This window comes from Suricata suricatta, chromosome 1, assembly GCF_006229205.1.
Source record: "Suricata suricatta isolate VVHF042 chromosome 1, meerkat_22Aug2017_6uvM2_HiC, whole genome shotgun sequence".
Classification (NCBI taxonomy): domain Eukaryota; kingdom Metazoa; phylum Chordata; class Mammalia; order Carnivora; family Herpestidae; genus Suricata; species Suricata suricatta.
The window spans coordinates 48,802,803-48,821,975 of record NC_043700.1 but is presented as its reverse complement, the minus strand read 5'-3'; the positions used below and the strand labels follow the sequence as shown (position 1 = coordinate 48,821,975).

Genomic DNA, 19,173 nt, shown 5'->3' with positions numbered 1-19,173 from the left:
AAGCAGAGATTGAACTGAAATTATTTTTATTGGTCCCACCCCCTTCCCATGCATCCCAGGGCCTAAGGCAGTGTCGTAAACATGGTAGATAGTCTGTTTTAATTGAACTGAATACGTAATTGCAGATCATTGATTTATGATCAGTAAGTATGGACATTATTAGAAATTGAGATCTAATTCAGAAAAATAACCTACAATATTAAGTTGAAATTTGAAAAGCCAACTCATATTTGCACCCTTCAGTACAAACTATTTAGAAAGTCACTGATATGGTTTGCTAGAGCAGGCTGTGAAAGAAAGAGGTCCCAGTCCATTACTGAGAGCAATGGAGGTATAGAAAACAATCTGGCTGTGGAATTGACTCTATCTCCTAGCTGCTGTGTGACTTTGGGGAAGTTGCACAGCCTTTCTGAGCCTTGGTTTCCCCTTCTATAAAATGGATATATGAATTCTGCCAGTCAAACAAGGTTGCTTAGAGAATCAGTCAGATATCATATATCAAGGGATTTAAGAACTAAAAATGTGCTATTCGAATGACAAAACTTACATAATTATTTTGAAATCCTACAGTGATAGGCAAATTTTTGTAGTTAATACAGCATTTATTCCCTTTTTTGGACTGTAAAGCAGGCATGAGCTGGGAAGAGCGAGAAGCACTATTTATGGTTTCACACCCCTGTGCTGATAAAGGGTCTGATACTTTGGGACAGCTCCTTTGAAGATACAAAATATTCTCTTGGGGGACCACAGGCTCTGGCTGCCAAAAATACAGTCCAGTGTTAACTTTGGTTTCTCTAAAATAAAAGCATTGAAAAATCTCTTTTAGTTTTGGAAAGGTCAATGAGAAAAACTCGCCATAACAAGGAAGATGAAGAGACTGGTAAAATATTCAAATATAATTATAAATATACAAGATGCAAATGCTAATAGTTCCTATTAAATTGCTAGAAACCCAACGCAAACACTAGATATGCTGTCTCAGGGTCTCTCTCATCTGCCGTTTGCTTCACCACCAGTTGCAGAAAGCCTAAATGACACAAGGCCTGTGGTCTGGCTGTGTGGCCATGCGTACATTAGGTTGCCTGCAGACCATATAACCACCCACATGGCATCTTCATGCCAGCCCCACACACGACATATGTAGTGACCATATTAGAAAGGCACACATGATATTCAGGGGCCAGCCACAAAACACCTACATGCTCACCTATTATCATGCGTGTTACCCATGTGCTAATCACACAGCTAGAGATTCATGTTGCCCATGTGCAAGTCATAAACAATACTGGATAAATACATACTAGCCATTCTGAATATTTATAATACCCATGCTACCATCAAATACATACAATGTCTCCATATACACTCTGTCACATAGAACTACATATTCCATGTCTGTACAATGGCCAAGTAGCTGCATATCTATAATACCCAGGTGCTAGTCACAACATTGTTACACAGCAACCCTGTGTCAGGCATGGAATTATTGTGCCAATTCCCTTCAAGATGGCTTCCTTTTGCCTAGAATACAAGACTTGCCTCCATTTAAAGCAAAGAAATGTCTCTTAGCTATACAGCAGTACGTGCTATAAAAATTTTAGGCTGAAGTCTGAAAACTCCATTATGGCAAGTTTAATGGAAAAATAATGCAGAAAAATGTCCCTGACCAATGGCAAAGGAGCAAACCGCAAACTGTAGTTGCAAAGCAGAAGGAAGGGGCCTTGACCTCTCTTCACACAGTGGATGGAAACCCTGGGATGAGGTGGGGGGAGTGCTCTGCTTTCTGTCCTCCCCTCAAATTCTCCCAGGACTTGGCAATAGCTATGGCCAGGGCTCAGGGCTTAGGAATTACAGAACATTCTCTACTATAGGAATGTTCCTTCAGCATCAGCTAATTTGACTCTCCTAACATCACAGGTGAGAACACTGAGGGGAAAAGTGATGGCCATGAGGCATGCCACTGATTAAGGCTAACATGTATTCACGGTGACATACTTCACCACCAGATTAGTTTTTCACTACAGAGTATACTTGGCTACTAAGCATATTTACTGATAACCAAAAAAAAGCATCATGGCCAGATCCAGAGAGAGGGAGGAAGTAGGAGGTGAAGGTGGAAAGTAGAGCTCAAGAGAAGGTTGGAGGTGGGCACCAGCAGGGAGGGACACTGAGCTGGGAGCAGGGCCTGGCTCAGTGCCTGCTTTGATATTGTCTTTGACACTAACCATCCTCAAGGTCTAGAGGAAGCCACCTTTTCTTTCTCGCTGAGCACTTCCTGGGCTATAAAAGGAGAAGGCTGGCCAGTACTATTGTTCTCACACTCAAACTTCAGACAGGTTTGGGAGGTATCAGCACCATTTGATGTGTAAGGAAGCCTGGCATACAGGCTGCTGAAATTTAAGGGGGAAGCAGACACATGTCCGTCCATTGAGTTGTGTCCAGCCTAGACAGTGCTCCTTCATTCCTCTCTCCCTTGGTTGCGAAGGTCTCAGATCAATGGTCATCACACAGGAAGGCTGGTCCTCACAGTCTCCCTCCCTTCACAGAGCTGAGCCTTCTGCTACAAAGACAACAGGGGAGGCTGTGATTCACCAAACCTCCTTACCTTGTTTTCAGAGCACTTCATGTTCATGCAGTGAGTTCTTTCAATTCTGAAAGCCTGAAAAGTAAGGCTAAACCACCAATTTTTAGAAATGTAGAGAAATGTTTCAGATGTTTCTATAGATCAGGAAATGTTCACTGCATGAATAGCACTGTGGCAAAACTAGGCCAGTGACCCAAGTCCTTAGTAAGTGGAACAAAGCATTTTAAAGACATCACCATCTTCCCACTCACTATTCTGTCACTTCCTTTCACGTGGGACAAATGACGCCATGAACAAAAGAGGCCGTGAATCAGTCTTCTTGGACTCCAGGGCACGGCAATCTGGGACACTGGGTGACAGATATGGTAGGAGGTCATGAAGGAGAATGGACATCTAAGCATGGTTTGCCAGAGGTCAGAAGGGTGGCCCTGGGGATGCGCCTGCCTCTTCTGACCACAGCATCCATACCTGTGTCACATCACTGGTAGCTTTACGTGGTTTCTAGCAAACCTTCTTGGACTCATTGGATTTACTGTTAGTAAAATACCCTCAGAATTATTAATGAGTGATGAAAAACATATTAATACCGTTCTAAGTAAAGAGACGATTTTGGTTTTCTCACCTAGAATGCCACAGATATATACAGTTGTCTGCTGGGTCCCAGGCAGTGCCTAAGATGCCTCGTATACCAGAGTACCTTCCCCCAGACAGGGACAGTCTAAAGAATCACGCCCATTTTCAGATGAAGAAACTAGAAGTTAAGTTGCCAAGAGCAAAAAGGGAGCTATGTGTCAGAGCAGGACTGGAATCTAGGTTTTCAGTCACAACAATGAGGAATAAAACTATTTTCTACCTGGGTTAAGTTGGGCTGTGTTATGGATGATTTAAAGGTTTCAGGGTGAAATAAAAGCTAAATGCAAAATTAGGTTAAACATTTTTTAAAATGTTATTATGGAGTTAAAATATAAGTAAATTCAAGAAATACTTCCCTCTGTTTCTGCTTTTTGAAGTCCCAGAACATGAGCTACATTTGAGAATCAGTAGGATTCACCTTTAAAACCTCAGTCAGTTAAGCATTCAACTTCAGTTCAGGTCATGATCTTGCAGTCCGTGGGCTCAAGTCCTGTGTCAGGCTCTGTGCTGACAGTTCAGAGCCTAGAGCCTGCTTCGAATTCGGTGTCTCCCTCTCTCTCTGCTTCTCCCCTACCTGCATTCTCTCTCTCTCTCTCTCTCAAAAATAAGCATTAAAAATTAATCTATAATTAATATATATCTATAGATACAGCTATTGCAAAAGGAAACAAATATGCTTTTTGACCCCTCACACTAAAGCTACACTGCCTTCTCTCACTGCCTCCAAAATAACCCAGAGTACATCTGGTGCAAGCACATCACTCCTGATTCAGAAGCTCCTGCAGTTGTTCTTAAGCCTGGCTATACATTTAGAATCACCCGGGGGAACTTGAAAAACTACAACTGCCAGGGTTCTCAGAAAAACACAGTTGGTCTGTCTGGGGTGGAACCCAGGTGATTCAGACAGACTGCCACCATTCTGAACAAGTGCTTGCGTTCAGTGATTCTCAACTGGAGACAAGTGTCTTCTAGGGGATGTTTGATAATGTCTGGGGACATTTTTGGTTGACCTGGCTGGGGTAGGGTGGTGATGGAGGTGATGGAAAGAGAGCGGGGTAGGTCAGGGTAGCTGCTCGACATCCCACAACACGCAGGAGAGCCCCCATCTCCCCAACAGAGAAGTACCTGGCTCCAAGTGCCAACTGTTGAGAAGTCTGCCTCTCCTTAAATACGATACTGAGGGTGTGTTGTGTGTGCTATCTGGAGCTTGATGCAGTGGAAAGAAACCAAGATTTGAACACTGAGCAGGTTTCTTTCACCTCTTGGATGCTCAGCTTTATTATCAGGAAAGTGGGAGATACCCTCTCTCCTGTCTTACAGGCTGTTTCCAAGCTAACCAGACAACGATGAAGCATTCCCTCAGCTTTACCTTCTTAGCCTTACAGAGCTTTCAAATCGAGATTTTCAGATGTCTAGAAGGTTCCCTGGTGTGGGGAGGGCAGTAAATCTATGAGAACTCCCAGGTAGCAGTGCCATGGAGCATCCTCTAGCCTGGCGGTGAAGGTGGTCAGCTGTGCAGAGCAGCAATTGCTAGAAATGCAAAAACTCAGGCTGCCCCCTAGACCGGCTGAATTAGAATATGCATTTTCCCAGCCTCGTCACCCCCACTTGCGATTCACATGCAAATTAACATTTGAGAGGCATGGCTCAACCTGCTGCAGGTCAGCTTATGCCACCAGTTCCCTGCAGACTCTGAAGGCTCTAAAACAACAACAACAACAACTCTGAAAAGAGTCTCCTCAGAGGGTTAGCACCATATTCTCCTCTGGAGAAGGGCATCTAACACAATTCAGAGATCCAAAGCCAAATGCATTTCACCCCATAGTTTTGGAAATAAAACCATGTGCTCACATTAAATCAGACCAGTGGTTTTCAAAGTGTGTCCAAGTCAAGGTGGGTCCCACACCCCTGGCGTGATTTAGAAGCCCTCCAGGTACTTGCAATCCAGACTAAAGTTTGAAAACCACTGGAGCAGCCTACAGCCCTTGTGAATATAGGTGTGAATGCCCACAGATGTGAATGTTCACAGTCTTTGATCCAGTATGGCCACCACTTCTGAGAATCTCTCCTAATGAAAGAACCATTCCTCTGTTGTTGGACAGTTCTGTCAGTCATGTTCTAATACACCTAACAAACATCATCCTACAACAGTCTCTTTTTCTTTCTGGCTTCAGTCTACATCTTCCTAAAGCCTAATCAGAGGAAAGTAATTGATGCAAAACTAACATGAGACAGTGAAAAAGTCTCGAATCAGGCAGACCTAGATTGTATCCTGCACTTAGCTATGAAACTCAGGAATTATTTCACCTCTGAGCTCCAGCTTCCCCATCTGTAAACTGAAGATGATAATACTTACCTCATAGAACCATTATCTCAGTACATCCTCACTTATCATTATTTTTAATAAATAGGCAACGATACTGACACATACTTGAATGGTGGCTTTGTTCTGAAATTTTAAGAGGAATTGACACAAGGCTGTCCCTCCATCCCCACTCTCACTGAAATACCCACAGATGGAGCCACTAAGGAATGGGTTAACTATGAAGGGAGGAACATTTCTCCAGAAAGCCACCCTCCTCTCCCGGTCTCCATGACAGATTCTTTCTCCATTGCTATTTACACTTAATACCTTTGCAAGCTCCCTTCGTTTGCTCTCTCCACAATTGTTGATGTTCTGTCCTTCACCTGATTTTTAGGACACCTCCCCTGGGGTGAGTGACACGTGCACAAGTCACTCAACCAGTCTTTAAAGCTAACCACTCCTACCTTTGAATCTCCTTAACTGCACCCCCCAGCTTCAGACCTTTATTTCACTGACTTCTGGAAATTTCCCCCTGTATTGTCCAGGGAGGACCTGGATGCCACACAGCCCACACTGAACTTGCAGTCCCTTTCTCTGATGCCAGGACTCCCAATCTCCTAACAAGAGAATAATCTTTTACAATTGCAGACCTGATCTTCTCACCCCCTGCCACACTCTGCCCCAGTCATAAATCAAATCCAGAGTGTCACATCTCCCCCCACCCACCTCGTCCCCTAACCTGGCACCTTCTACCTGCGATGTGCCACCCACCCTTCTGATAGGTTCTTTTCTCAAGCAAACTCGAGTTGGGCTGCTGTGAACTCCCCTCAGCTAGGCCTGGCTTTTGAACTTCCGTGTTCATCTCTATTTGCCCAATTTTAGCAAGAACCACACTAAATCAGTTCAACTGGAACCCCCCCTCAATATCTGATCACCCTCAATAACTGATGAGGGATGTCTGATTGCCCTGACCTGCCTTCAGCAAGAATCCTACTGGGTGCGTTTACCCCTGATGTTCCATCCTAGTCATTTTCCATGCACTGACCCCCAGCAGGCTCCTTAGCTATAAATCCTTATTTTTCCTGTTGTATTTGGAATTGAGTCCTGTCTCTCTCCCCTACTGCAGAGTGGCCACCCTTGAATAAATTCTTCCTTCTAGTAATCAATCCTGGTTGCATCCTGGAAATATCTGGAAGCTTCTAAAAAAAAAAAAAAGGCTGCTTATGTCTGGCTAGCGTCTCAGACTAGGTAGTTAAACATCAGAATAGGTGTGGGGGAGTGAACAGGAAGTGTTTTAAACTCCACAAGTGACCTCACTGAGCAGCCAGACTTGAGAACCTCACCACCTAGACAAAGAAATCAATTCTGCAGAGACTATCCTGAAAGGCTACACTGACCATCATTAGGGTGTTTATCACCTTGTACTATCATTTTTTGGAGGACAGGGATTCTGGCGTTTCAGTCTTTGGATTTCCAAAGTGGGTGGCAGGATGCCTGGCCATTTTTTGAACTGATCCGCAGGAGTCAGAGCAAGCAGGCTGGGGTAGAGGATGACCGTCTGGTTTCAAGGCAGGCGGCTACTGCTTCTCCCATTCACAAAGGCACAGGGGTTGTCACATAGTTCCCCAGGGTGACAAAGCCCTACGTGTCAAGCATTTCCAACTTAAGGTACAAGCTCTGGGCTCACGGCTTTCCTAAACTGGCAGGTAAATTTCACAGCATTTTAATGTGTAGCTGCATGAAACATGGGTGGTCTAGAGTCATTGATTTGGGGGTGGGTCTCAGCTCTGCGGGCATCAGTCACATGAACACACATTCCCTGCCCTCCATGCCCCTGGGAAAGCAGTTGGGGTGAGTAGATGCAGAAGGTCCCTTTCCATCTGTAACATCCTTCAGAACTCTGACAAACAAAATAGAAATGCGTGGCCTTAGTGGTGCATAAATAAAGCAGAAGTTATCAAAATGAGGATGACAGTGGTCAGCAAGGAAATTCACAAAGGCAACCAGGTTCAGAAGTAGCCTGCGATTTTACAACCCATCACTGGGCTTTGTCTGAAAAGATTATTGAAAGAAAAGAGGTATGACTTGGGGTCAGAAGAATAATTCCAATCATGCTTCTTGGAATAATGCACTTTATATTCCTTTTGATTTCAAGGTGTCTAATACAGTTTCCAAAACATTCTTGCAAATGTCAAACTCCTTGTCAACCCTAAACCACCTGGAAAAAAAATAACTGACAGGCAGCTAAATTAAGGAGCTATAATTTTGCTGAAGTGTTTCATGGACCTTTTAAGCCACAAGAACCAAAGTGGTATTGCTTCAGTAGAGCCCAGAAGCTACTTGAGTTAGAATAGACCACAAAACCTGCGCTCTCTCTCTCTCTATCTCTCTCTCTCTCTCTCTCTCTCTCTCACACACACACACACACACACACACACACATACAAATAGTGGTAACTGTCTGAAGAGATGAATGTGTAAATCAGCTTGAATATGGTGATCATTTCATAGTATATACATGTAGATCAAATCATCAAATGTACACAATTCCTAATTGTCAGATATACCTCAACTGAAAAAACTTGACCCTGTTTGATATGAACCAGAACTCTTTTCCATCTCAGGACCCTATTCACCTTACGTGTCATTCTGAGCTTCCCTTGACCCACAGCACAGAAGCAATCCTGTGAGGCTGAACCCCACCCTCATTCCCTGCAGCCATCTTGCTTCCCAGATGGCAGCAGAACTGGAAAGCATCCTTCCCTAGATAGTCCTGACCCAGCCATCAACTGGCTCTGTGGACCTCAGGCCTCGACTATTCTGCCTCATAGGACAGGTGACTGAACTAGGTTTTCTCTCATTGATGCTACCATAGTTCTAGGAAAGCTCCACACTGCTCCTTTTTTCAGAAAAGGGACAGGAATTCTATTGTCATTCCAGCAGTTCAGGAGAAGACGGCAGTTCTAAAGAAGGAAAACGTGTTTAGGAAGCTGAACACCTACAAGGAGGTTGGCCAGGAAGGGAGGGAAGTGGGATCCAAGGTGGGTAGGAACTGGTAAGTCAGCAGGGGGCTGACTTGTGACTTCAGTCTGCACTAACAGCTCACTGGTGGCAGAGTTGGACCTCTTGCAAGCATGGCTTTGTCCTTCTATGACTGGTAGGGTGTGTCCACTTAAAGAGAAGAATTACCATTCTGGCCCTGAATGACCCCCTCAAGACCTTTGCCAGCTGCCAAATATGAAAAAAGAGCAGAGATGTTTGCCATGTGAAATTGTGGCTAGTGGCCCCTAAAGGCCCGTTGGCCAGATTTTCATGAGATGCTCTGGCAAAGCCCTCTCCTGGCACCACCTTCACAACTCCAGGTCTCCCAATGAGAGGCAGGTGTAGGATGACAGCCTCTGGTCATACTGCAAATCGGGCACTCAAGGTGTGCCACCCTCCTAGGTCAAGCTGAGCCTCTATGCCAGCTGCTACCGATGGGTCTTGGCACTAAAAGCAGTCCATGGGAGACTCTGGTGACAAGCATCTCCTCAAAACCAGCGTGGGTTGAGGGATAAAGACTAAGGAAGGCATGGCCTTGGACTCTTAGCCTAAAGATCCAGGAGAACCACTATGCAGGAGAGGGGATGCATAGGGGCAGAGCTGTCTCCTAGTCCAAAGGCTCCTGATTGCTGGCAGTGTTCAGTGACTTGCAGAGACAGCCAAAGGAAGGGAAAGAGGTCACTCTTTCTGTTGAAGTGAAAATAAAAACCCACAACCAAGTAATATAGAACAATTCTTGTCCTACTCAAGTAGTTACTGCAGGCCACTTAATCTCATTGGGCCTAAGCTTCCTCAACTATAGTGTAGGCAGGGAGACCCCTACCTCATAAAATGAAGTGGCTCTCAGCATTACTATTCTCCAATTACATTTTACTTACTTTACCTATTGGTGATCTGGGCCCTGCAGGTCTGCTCTGGGCATCTAGGATCACATCAGTGGCAGTACATGAGGTGGGGCAGGGAGCAGACCAACCCAGAGTGATTTTTCCAGATTTGGGGGATGGTCCTATCTTCCGGGCTCTCTGACACAGTTCCTAGATCTCTAAGGAAAAGCATGGGTCTCATTAGCTTCCTGAGGGTCTGCCTGGCCTCTGCTTCAACACTGCAGGTGGAACAGAATCTAGTACCCTGAGCATTACAGGGAGGGTGGGGCAACCCCTCGGTGGTTCAGTTAGCAACTGCAGAGAGAATGCCAGAACCTACAGCATCTAGCCCCAGGGGTGGAGCAAGCACGTTCCTGCCTACCAGCTTGGCCTCCAAGATAGCCCAGGGGCCTGTGAATGTGAAGAAGGGTGGTGGAAACTCTCCGGGCAGGGACCAGCATGAGACCCAGCTCCAGGATGGAAGCTTCACGGCCCTCTTCCTCCCAGCTCTTCTGAAATTTTCTGGGAATTCTGCAACTCAGGCCACATCCTTTCTGAGGCCCCAGAAATGGGACCAAAACAAAACACCTGCTGATGATTTATCCCGCCAGAGCAAAAAAAGCTACAGGATGTAGGGAATGGGCTGTTCTATGTTAGGAAGAGGTGGATCCAAGAGAAAAGGGGGGAGGGAGAGAACTAAGGACACCAAAGTAAAGCTGGAAGATGATCATGGGCCAGAGGGAGGTGGGAAGAAAGAAGGATAAAGGCAGGAAGGCTGAGCGAGGGCGAGGTTCGGGAGATGCACTGCAGACCCAGCAGCTTTTCAGGGGTCAGGGGGCAGGCAGATACAGGACATCCATCCATCCAAACAAAAATTACCAAGTACCTGTTGTGGGCCAAGCATCTTACTTGTTACTTGGTTTCTAGAGACAGAAATGAAAAAACCACAGTCTTTAGAAAAGGAAAAAAAATGTAAGCTACAGGTAATTGCATTTTCCCATCCTGGGCTGTCCCTAGAAGGGTCCAGAATCCAGGGCATTTCAACCAGCATGGGCTAACCAGGATAGCTGCACAGGAAAGGGCCACACCATCAATGTATTATATAGGTCCCTTGGAATAGCCTAAAATAAAGCAATTTCAAAACTGAATGCTAACGATGCCAAGGGAAGTGAGGTTCATGCCCTGTGGCTGGTCCTTCCACACACAGTGCAGGGAGTGTTTTCTCCAGTTGCCTATGCAAAAGGCCAGGCCTCCTCTAAACCCTGTAGACATTGTTCTAGAAATACTTCGGACAGGAGGTGACCCTTTTGAGTCTTAAGTCATGAGGATTCATATCCCCAGACAAAGGGGAAGAACACATTCTATGCAGGGAAACAAGACCCAACAGAACCCAAAGCAGGCAAGAGCAAGTGTGGTCCAGCTGTGCGTGGAACATGCTGGGAGATGCAAGGGAGATGAAACTGAAGAGAGAGACCAAAGTCAGTGTCGAAACCCATGCTCTCCATCATGTGTCTTTTTTCACTGAAACTTTTCTCCCCCCATTGCACATGAATGCTTTCAGGTTAGGTGGACTCTTCACTTCATTATAGGCCCACTCTCTCCTATGGCCTAGACCAGTCAATAATTACGGTACCAGTCTGCCCTTTCTAGGCATCCAAGTTCAGTTTGTGATCTGTGATCCAAATAAGAAGGAACCTACTTTGCTACCTCATGAGGATCAATGTGCAGCTGCAGACTGGACATAAATGGAGCCTGGCACTCAGAGAACAGCTGATGTCACAAAAAATACCCTGAGGATTACTCTTAGACCTGGCAATCCTGCATCCAAGGATTTATCTTAACAAAGTCACTTTTAAAAGCTACAGTGTTATTTATATGGCCCAAGAATGATCAGTCGGTTTGTCACAACAAAGGGGCTACCACTAGAGGCCGTGCCGCTCAAGCTGTGTGTTTTGGACTCCCAAAGGACTATGCCAGGCTGGGAGCAAGGAGACAAGAGGGTACACAGGTGTGGGAAAGAGAGAAGGTGGAGGCAGCCCGGGAAAGAAGGAGGGGCCTTCCTGCTGGGGACCAGGATGGTCAGGAAATGACCGACAGCAGGCCTGGCACAGGGCAAGGCCTCAGGCTTTTAGCCCGTCAGGGTAGGTGAAGCTCCCATCCCCACCCCCACACCATGCCCCCTGTGCTGATGCCACCTGTGAGCGAAATGAGAAGCTACTCAGGTTAACAAAACTCGGGAGAACAGGGATCTTGCCGTCGTGATACATCACTGCAGATTTAGTATCTGTTCTGGGTTTCTTGTTGCTTTTTCCATTGAGTAGCCTTTTTCCGATAACCTCATGTTGAAGACGTACAGAAAGGTCAGATGTTGAGCTAACAGGAGGTAAAGGGCAATGCCCCAGAAGCTGACTTCCCCCTGGACAGGCAGGAAGCTTCTCCAGTGGAAAGCAGCAAGTTGCCAAATGTCTAGGGACAGGTGGTCAAGCATGTAAAGCCAGTCACACAAAGGAAGTGTTTTGCACTCACTGAAAATGACAAGTATGAAGGTTACAAAGTAATGTGGGGGAAGAAAGCACTAATAATGTTGTGAAAAACATCTAGCACAAAAAAGTCTCTATATAATGTCATCCATGTAAAAATGATGTAGGCTATGGGTAATTTTTCAAAGTATCTTTATTGTTACAGCGTTGTCTTAGTATTACAATCCCGTTTTACATAACACACACACACGCACACACACACACACAGTGGTTCTCAAACTACAGGGTTGGGCTGGTAGAGTAGTAATCTAACTTCGACCTGCCTGGGATCACTTATAGGGCTTGTTAAACTCATTGCTCAGCCCGTCCCTAGGGTTTCTGCATCAGTAGGTCTGGGTTGGGGCCCAAGAATTTGCATTTTTAGGGGTGGCTTAGTCAGTTAAGCATCCAACTCTTGGTTTTGGCTCAGGTCATAGTCTCACAGTTCATGGGTTCAAGCCCCGTATCTGGCTCTGTGCTGACAGTGCAGAGCCTGCTTGAGATTCTCTCTCTTCCTCCCTCTCACTCTGCCCCATACCCCCTCAAAATAAATAAACTTTTAAAAAGAAGAGTTTGCATTTTTAGTAAGTCTCCAAATGATGCTGGTGTCAGTGGGCCCATACTTTGAGGATCACTGGGCTTGTGTTTGTCTCTATGAAAGTATGAACCTTGAACTGCTGAGGAGCATGTCAGGAGCTAATATGGCGAGGTCTCTGGGGTTGCTGCCTTGACCAGAATGTCCCTCATGGCTTACAGAAATAGAGAGACTGTTGCAGATGGGTGAGGTGCCACGGCCCCCCTCGTTTCTGGGACTGCAGTACTCCCTAGTGGATACTCCTTTAAGGCAGCTGCCCATGTAAGGAATCTCTCACTGGGTGACTGCTTTTCCACATCTGCTCTTCTCTGCAATCCCCTAGAAACCAGAACAAGGCCCATGAGTGTTCCACCCCCACCACCGGCTTTCATACAGGAAGAAACCAAGGCCCAGAGTAGACAACCATGCAGTTGGCTACTGGCAGATCTGAAACTAGAACCCAGGGTTCCTGGCTCCTGAGCCATAGGTCTTTCTCTCCCATTATGCTCTGTGCTCTCAAAAACCAGTGGAGCTCCTCTGCCAACGTTCAGTCAGTGATAAAGACATCTGCTGGCCCAGCCACCCACAGCCTTTCACCCCGAGCAGGTGTTGCTGATTAGAAGCTTCTGTGCTGGGGCCAGCACGCCCAGTGTGGGGGTCACATGCATGCTGCCACTGCCCAAGTTCAAAATGAGACCCTCCTGGACCACAAGTGCCAGCACTGCCAGGAAACTTCTTCCTGGGGTCTGTGCTAAGCGGTGCCCAGCTGGTTGGCCCCTGGGAGACTCTGAACCCCCCCCCACTCACCCAGCACTTTGGTATTCATGACCCTCCTTTGAAAAGGCATTTTGGCAGCGGGAGTTTGCCCTGTGAATTTGCCATAATTAAAGCCACCCAGAGAGACTCAGCAGAGGCTCAAATCTGATTTCAGAGCCTGAAATCAGTCGGCCCAGGGTTCTGAAAGGCACACATTGCCTGCTGTCACCTAGCTCCAGTTCACAGACCTCCAGTGGTCTCTATGAGACATTTTGGTACCATATCTTGCCGGGTACATGCAAACCCAAAAGGTCGCAAGTGTGGAGTACATTTTTGGGTAAAAATATCTGCATTCCCTACTTCATATACCGCCCCCGTCCAGCCTTTTCACCCATCCAAAGGATACAGAGAAGCCATGCCTTCTAACAGAGTTCTTTACTGATATTGTAATAAACTTTTGCTGAAGTGAACAAAGAATCAATATCTGTTAATGGAAAAAGATTGCTACTAGTATTATGAGAGAATCTGGTTCTTAATAGGTCAAACTGTGCTTCAAATTGGAGGCCCCACATAGATGCTGGCAGAAATCTCCTTAAAGGGGATTCAGGCCACCTTCAGGTTTGGGATTTTGCCAGCCAAGAATGTCAAATGTAATTAATGTAAAACCATGCAGGCAAACTGGCCTGGTTTTTACCCTCTGGCTGGGTCCACCTGTATAGCAGGTGAATTATTCCCAAAAAACAATCTTTTGATCATTACCTTCAGTAAGATGGATCACCATGGATCTTTCACACAGCTGCATAACATGAAATGTCATTAGAAGTTAAGACATAACTTTGTAGCCCCATTATACAGATGAGGAACCTGAGTCAGATCCAGAAAGCTTGACTGGCTTGCCCAAGGTCTCACAGTGAATAAATTTGGGCTTAGACTCAGTCTTCTTGAGCCCCACATCCTTCTACTTCTTTCTCAAAATTTCAGAAAAGTCTTTTTTTTTAACCTATGTGCAATGATACAGTGAAGAAGGCACCTCCTTATTGCCTGTGCCTATCTCCAGGAATATCTGCTTCCACCAGAATACAATATCCTTAAGGAAAAGGACTTTTGACTATTTATTTATTTATTCAGTACTTAGCCTATTCCAGTTCATTGTTTACAAGCACGGGATGCTGGTAGTTATGAGTGACAACTCTAACCTCAATCAAAGCTGATATAAAGCTAAAACTGGTTTAAAAGTTTCAATGAAGTGAGAAATAGGGTTTCCTTGGGGTTTGAAGTGCTTCATAATACTAATATGCATTTATTACTTGCTGTGTATCAGGCTGTTCTGTAACTTACATGGAGTAACTTATATATTGCTTACCAAACCCTAGAAGGAAGGTGCCATAGTTGTCCTCATTTTACAGACTGGGCAAGTCAGGCCAAGGAGAGAAGAAACATGTGATACTAAAGAGCACATACCAAGTGGCCCAGCAGAGATTTGAGCCCAGACCATATGACAGAAGAACCCATGATACTAACATTGCTATACTGCCCGTGGTTACGTGCCTGACTAGAAAGGTAGGTGCAGTCCTAAAGGTGCCTTGCCATTAGGTAAGCCAAGTCACTTGCTGTTCCTGGTTGGATTGTAGGAGTGAGGGCTATGAGGAGCCCCTTAAACCATGCCAGGTATGTCAAAGCCCTAAGGAATACATCATCTTATGTGTACAAATTGCCCTAATGTTTGCCAAATGGTTCAGTTAAAGGAATAGATGATCTATCTACTAAGCACCAATGAACTGCTGAGACCATCAGAAGTGTAAGTCTGCAACCCAGAAAGGCAAGTCACTAACAGAAACCTCAACCAATCAAGTCAAGTTCCAGGAAGATGCGATCATTCCAGGGCCCTTTAGAAGTTCAGCCTTAATTGGATGGGGAGGGAGACACTATTATTAAGCAGGAACCCATGTTAGTAACCACCCCCATCTTAAAATCCACACTGAAACTTCCTCTAGAATGCGGATTCTGTGGACCGAATTCCACTATGCGGAGAAGTGAGGGGAGATCCCCTCCTGCAGTGGCAAAGCACAGGAATGACTCTGTCCCAGCATTTGTAGAAGTCCTGAGGACTTGGATTTGCCCCCCAACCCCCAGCTTGCTGTTGGTCTTTGAGGGGTGGCAGACACCTGCAAGGTTTACCTGTGTGTCCCCTGTTCCCATTAGCGAGGTAGCCTCTTGCAGGGAAAGAGACAGAGCGAGCTTGATGCCCAAGTTACCAACAGGCTGCCAATCTGAAAAATCCAAAGCCGAAGGACCTGCTGCTGGTTAATGGGCATGACCCATTAATCCTGACTCTTTGTTGCTGTTCTGCTGTTGAGGATGTGCGGCCTGCCTTCAGTCTCTGCCTCCCCAAACATGTCCTGTTCCTATAGAGGCACCCACAGAGTCTTTGGCTCCACAAAATGCCATCCCATTGGGGTGTTCAGAGAAACATATAAGCATATAAATTCATGTCCACTAGTGCCCCAGCGATGGAGCTTTTCATCCACTTCAAGGGCCAAAGATCCATTCCACGCAAGCATATGTGTTGTACATGCCAGTGACTCCTGGTAGAGTTAAGGCTAACAGTAAGTCAGATTGCTACAGAGCTGATGCTAGCCTTAGTTTTGTCTTTTAAAAAATTTGAGGGGGGGGTGCTTGGGTGGCTCAGTCAGTTAAGTGTCTCACTTTGGCTCAGGTCATGATCTCGTGGTTTGTGAGTTCGAGCCCCGCATCGGGCTCTGTGCTGACAGCTCAGAGCCTGGAGCCTGCTTCAGATTCTGTCTCCATCTCTCTCTGCCCCTCCCCTGCTCATGCACTGTCTCTCTCTCTTTCAAATAAAAATAAACATTAAAATTTTAAAAAATTTTTTTAATGTTTGTTTTATGTTTGTGTGAGAGAGAGACAGAGCACCCAGCCACCTACAGCTCCGTGATCCTGTACATCAGCAGCGGGAAGGGCACAGAAAGACCTACACTGTACTTTCACCTGTCATTTACCAGCTATAAGACCTGGGGCAAGTGATTTAATATTTCTGAGACTTAACCAAACACAGAGCCTGATGTGGGGCTCAAATTCATAAACTACAAGATCAAGGCCTGAGCCCACGTGGGATGCTTAACAGACTGAGCCACCCAGGTGCCCCAGCTAGCTATTTTTGTCCTATATTTATTGTGGAGGGTGAGGCGGGAAGATACCAGAAAGAGAGGAAAAAGCAGAAAGTGGAGGAGCAGATATGTGTCTGTACAAACCAATTCTTAAAATTCTTTTGTCTGTTCAAATATGCAAGAAATCTCAAAGATAAAACTGAGGGAGAAATACCAACTAAATGGTTAAGCTCTCTGAGCGTTTCCAAGCAAGGACCCCTGACCCGGCCACCTACAGCTCCGTGATCCTTTTCCTGCCAATGTACAGCAGGAAGAGCACAGAAAGACCTACAGTGTACTTTCACTTGTCATTTACCAACTAGTGGACCTGGGGCAAGTGATTTAATATTTCTGAAACTTAATCTAGTAAATCGGATGCCTAAGACCTTCCTCGTAGAGTTCTGTAAGACACATATGTAAAGCACCCAGTCTGGATCCTGGGGCATAGAATGCGCATGTGAGCAATTGCTTTTATTTCATTTCTAACACAGAGCAGCAGAGATGCTGGGGTCTCTCCATGCCCACGGAAGCAGCCAACCAATCCCATACCACACAGGTCCTGGATTTAGAAGCATCACTATTTCCCCCTATACTATTCCTATCCATAATCCCTAAATTATATTCTGCGAGATCACTTCTGCACTTTCTTATCACAAACTCCACAGGCAAAGTGTTCTGGGACCAAAAGGATCCTAGGAATTTGGCCTGGAGAACAAAAGCCCATCAGCTCACCTGCACTGAACAGAAGGAGGCTTGACTTCTCCATCAATCAGCCTAATAGCAGGGGAAACGTCTCCACTGCTGTTCCCTGTGTTTGCAGATAAGCCAGGACCAGGGTGTGCGACATGCCGGGGGAGGGCAAACACCACGTCCAAGGATGCTAAGGTGACAGGAGTCACACACCTGCCTCAGGTCTGGCCCACAGTCTTTCTGTGGATTCTGAAAGCCAGTGCCCACAAGACTGACCCCACAGCCAAGGCTGCACTTCAGTGGCCCTCCTCATGCCCTGTACCTGCTCAAAACTGCACAGCCTCCATGGCCTATCCCATCAGGCCCATGCTCCTCCATCTGACTGTGAGGGCCCATCATGATGTGACCCATTCTCACTGCTCCCACCTGATCCCCACAGCCCCTTGACATCTGCCTTCTCTCCTAGTGTCCCCAGAGTTCCACAAACTGCATATGTCTTGCCCCTGTGCCTCCTGTCCTACTGGCTTCTTTCCTGGAGCACCCCACCTCCTCTCTCCAGAAAAACCTATCTCAACGTCAGCCAAGGGCCAGGTCCTGCCCTACTTCCTCCATGAAGCCCACCAAGGCAGCAACACAGAGCCGTGTCACAGCACGGTCAGGTAGACCTAGCTTTGTACCCAGTTCCCAGCTAGCCAGCTAATTGTGGACAATCTACCTATCCTTTCCAGTCCTCCACTGACTAGAAAACGACAGCAAGAGTAAGTGCCTCATGGACTGGGTGGGGGTTGCTAAATAAGATCATGCTAGTAAACATGCACTTAGCACAGTGCTTGGTACACAGTTAAACCTTTATAGGATACCCCATTTTTAATTTGAAAGGAGTCTTAGCTAGTTCTAGTTGTCTGCCTCAACTTTTAAGCCCATAAATGGCAGCTATTATTTTAATTATGATTCCCTGCCTATTCCAACCTTCTCTTACAAATTCCCGTAGCGCCTATAGTCTGTTTCACATCGTTCAGTGTTACTCGTTTTGGTTTTTCATATCTTAGCTTTGTCTAATTGTAGGTTTGCTCCCTTTGTTCACATCCAGAGAGAGGGAGGTGGGGTAGATTCATGTCGACTGAATCATTTCTGTCACTGGGAACACAGTGTATGTCTAAGTCATATTCTCTGGGATTCATTTTAGTTCCCTAGAAATCGGGGAAATAGCGCTTGCCCTACTTACCTGATAACATTACTGCAGGGAGAGGATGCGGTGGTATATGTACAAGCATGTTACAGCTGCAAAGCACTACAAATGCCGAAGGAATCTGTTTATCTTATTTGCAAACGTGGTGAAGATAATCTCTGTGGAGTTCACTTGGAAAATTACTCTAAACACTTTCAGCTCAATGAGGCCTGTGATTGTAATAGTCTATTTCTTAATTCCTAATTGGACCCCTCTGGCTCATATGGCAGCAGCTGCCCAGCAGGGCCAATGATACCCAGTGAGAAAGCCTCAAGCAGAGCTGGAGGTGAAAGGTGGTAGGACCCACTGCCCAGATGAGAACAGCTCCTGGAGCCCTCCAAGGCAGCGGAAACCCCATGTGCAGAGGCGGAGGTATCAAAGGGAACAAAGAAGCTCGTGGCGGAGGAACAGGGGTTGGCAGAGAAAAGGCAGCCTGGCAAATTGTGTACAGCCTTATGTGCCATGCTGGGGCGCCCAAACTCTACCATGGCCAGGGACCAATCTCCTTTTCTCCCTTCCCAACTGGTAGGAATATATCTCTTTGCTGCTGTTTACTTGTTTTAGGCAAAAAGCTAAGAACAAGACACAAACAATTATGTCACTCCCAAAGTGTAGGGACCATCTGGGGGAAGTCTTGTGCCAATGCTGCCTTCATCGCGTGTGGGGTCAGGGAAATTGGGGAACAAGGTGAGGGCCGGCAGAGGAAACTAATGACATTTCTCCTGTGTCCAACACAGAGGACAGCCGACTGAAGCAGATGTCCTCCATAATGTCTGTGCTTCCCCAATCTTAAATCTGTACCACCTCTAATGGCTG

General features: G+C 46.1%; 1 protein-coding gene across 3 annotated transcripts in view; it reads right to left on the bottom strand.

Annotated features, from left to right (window-relative positions):
* MSRA (methionine sulfoxide reductase A) overlaps positions 1-19,173 on the bottom strand; it is a 438,844-nt gene that overhangs the window by 31,340 nt on the left and 388,331 nt on the right. The window lies entirely within an intron of this gene.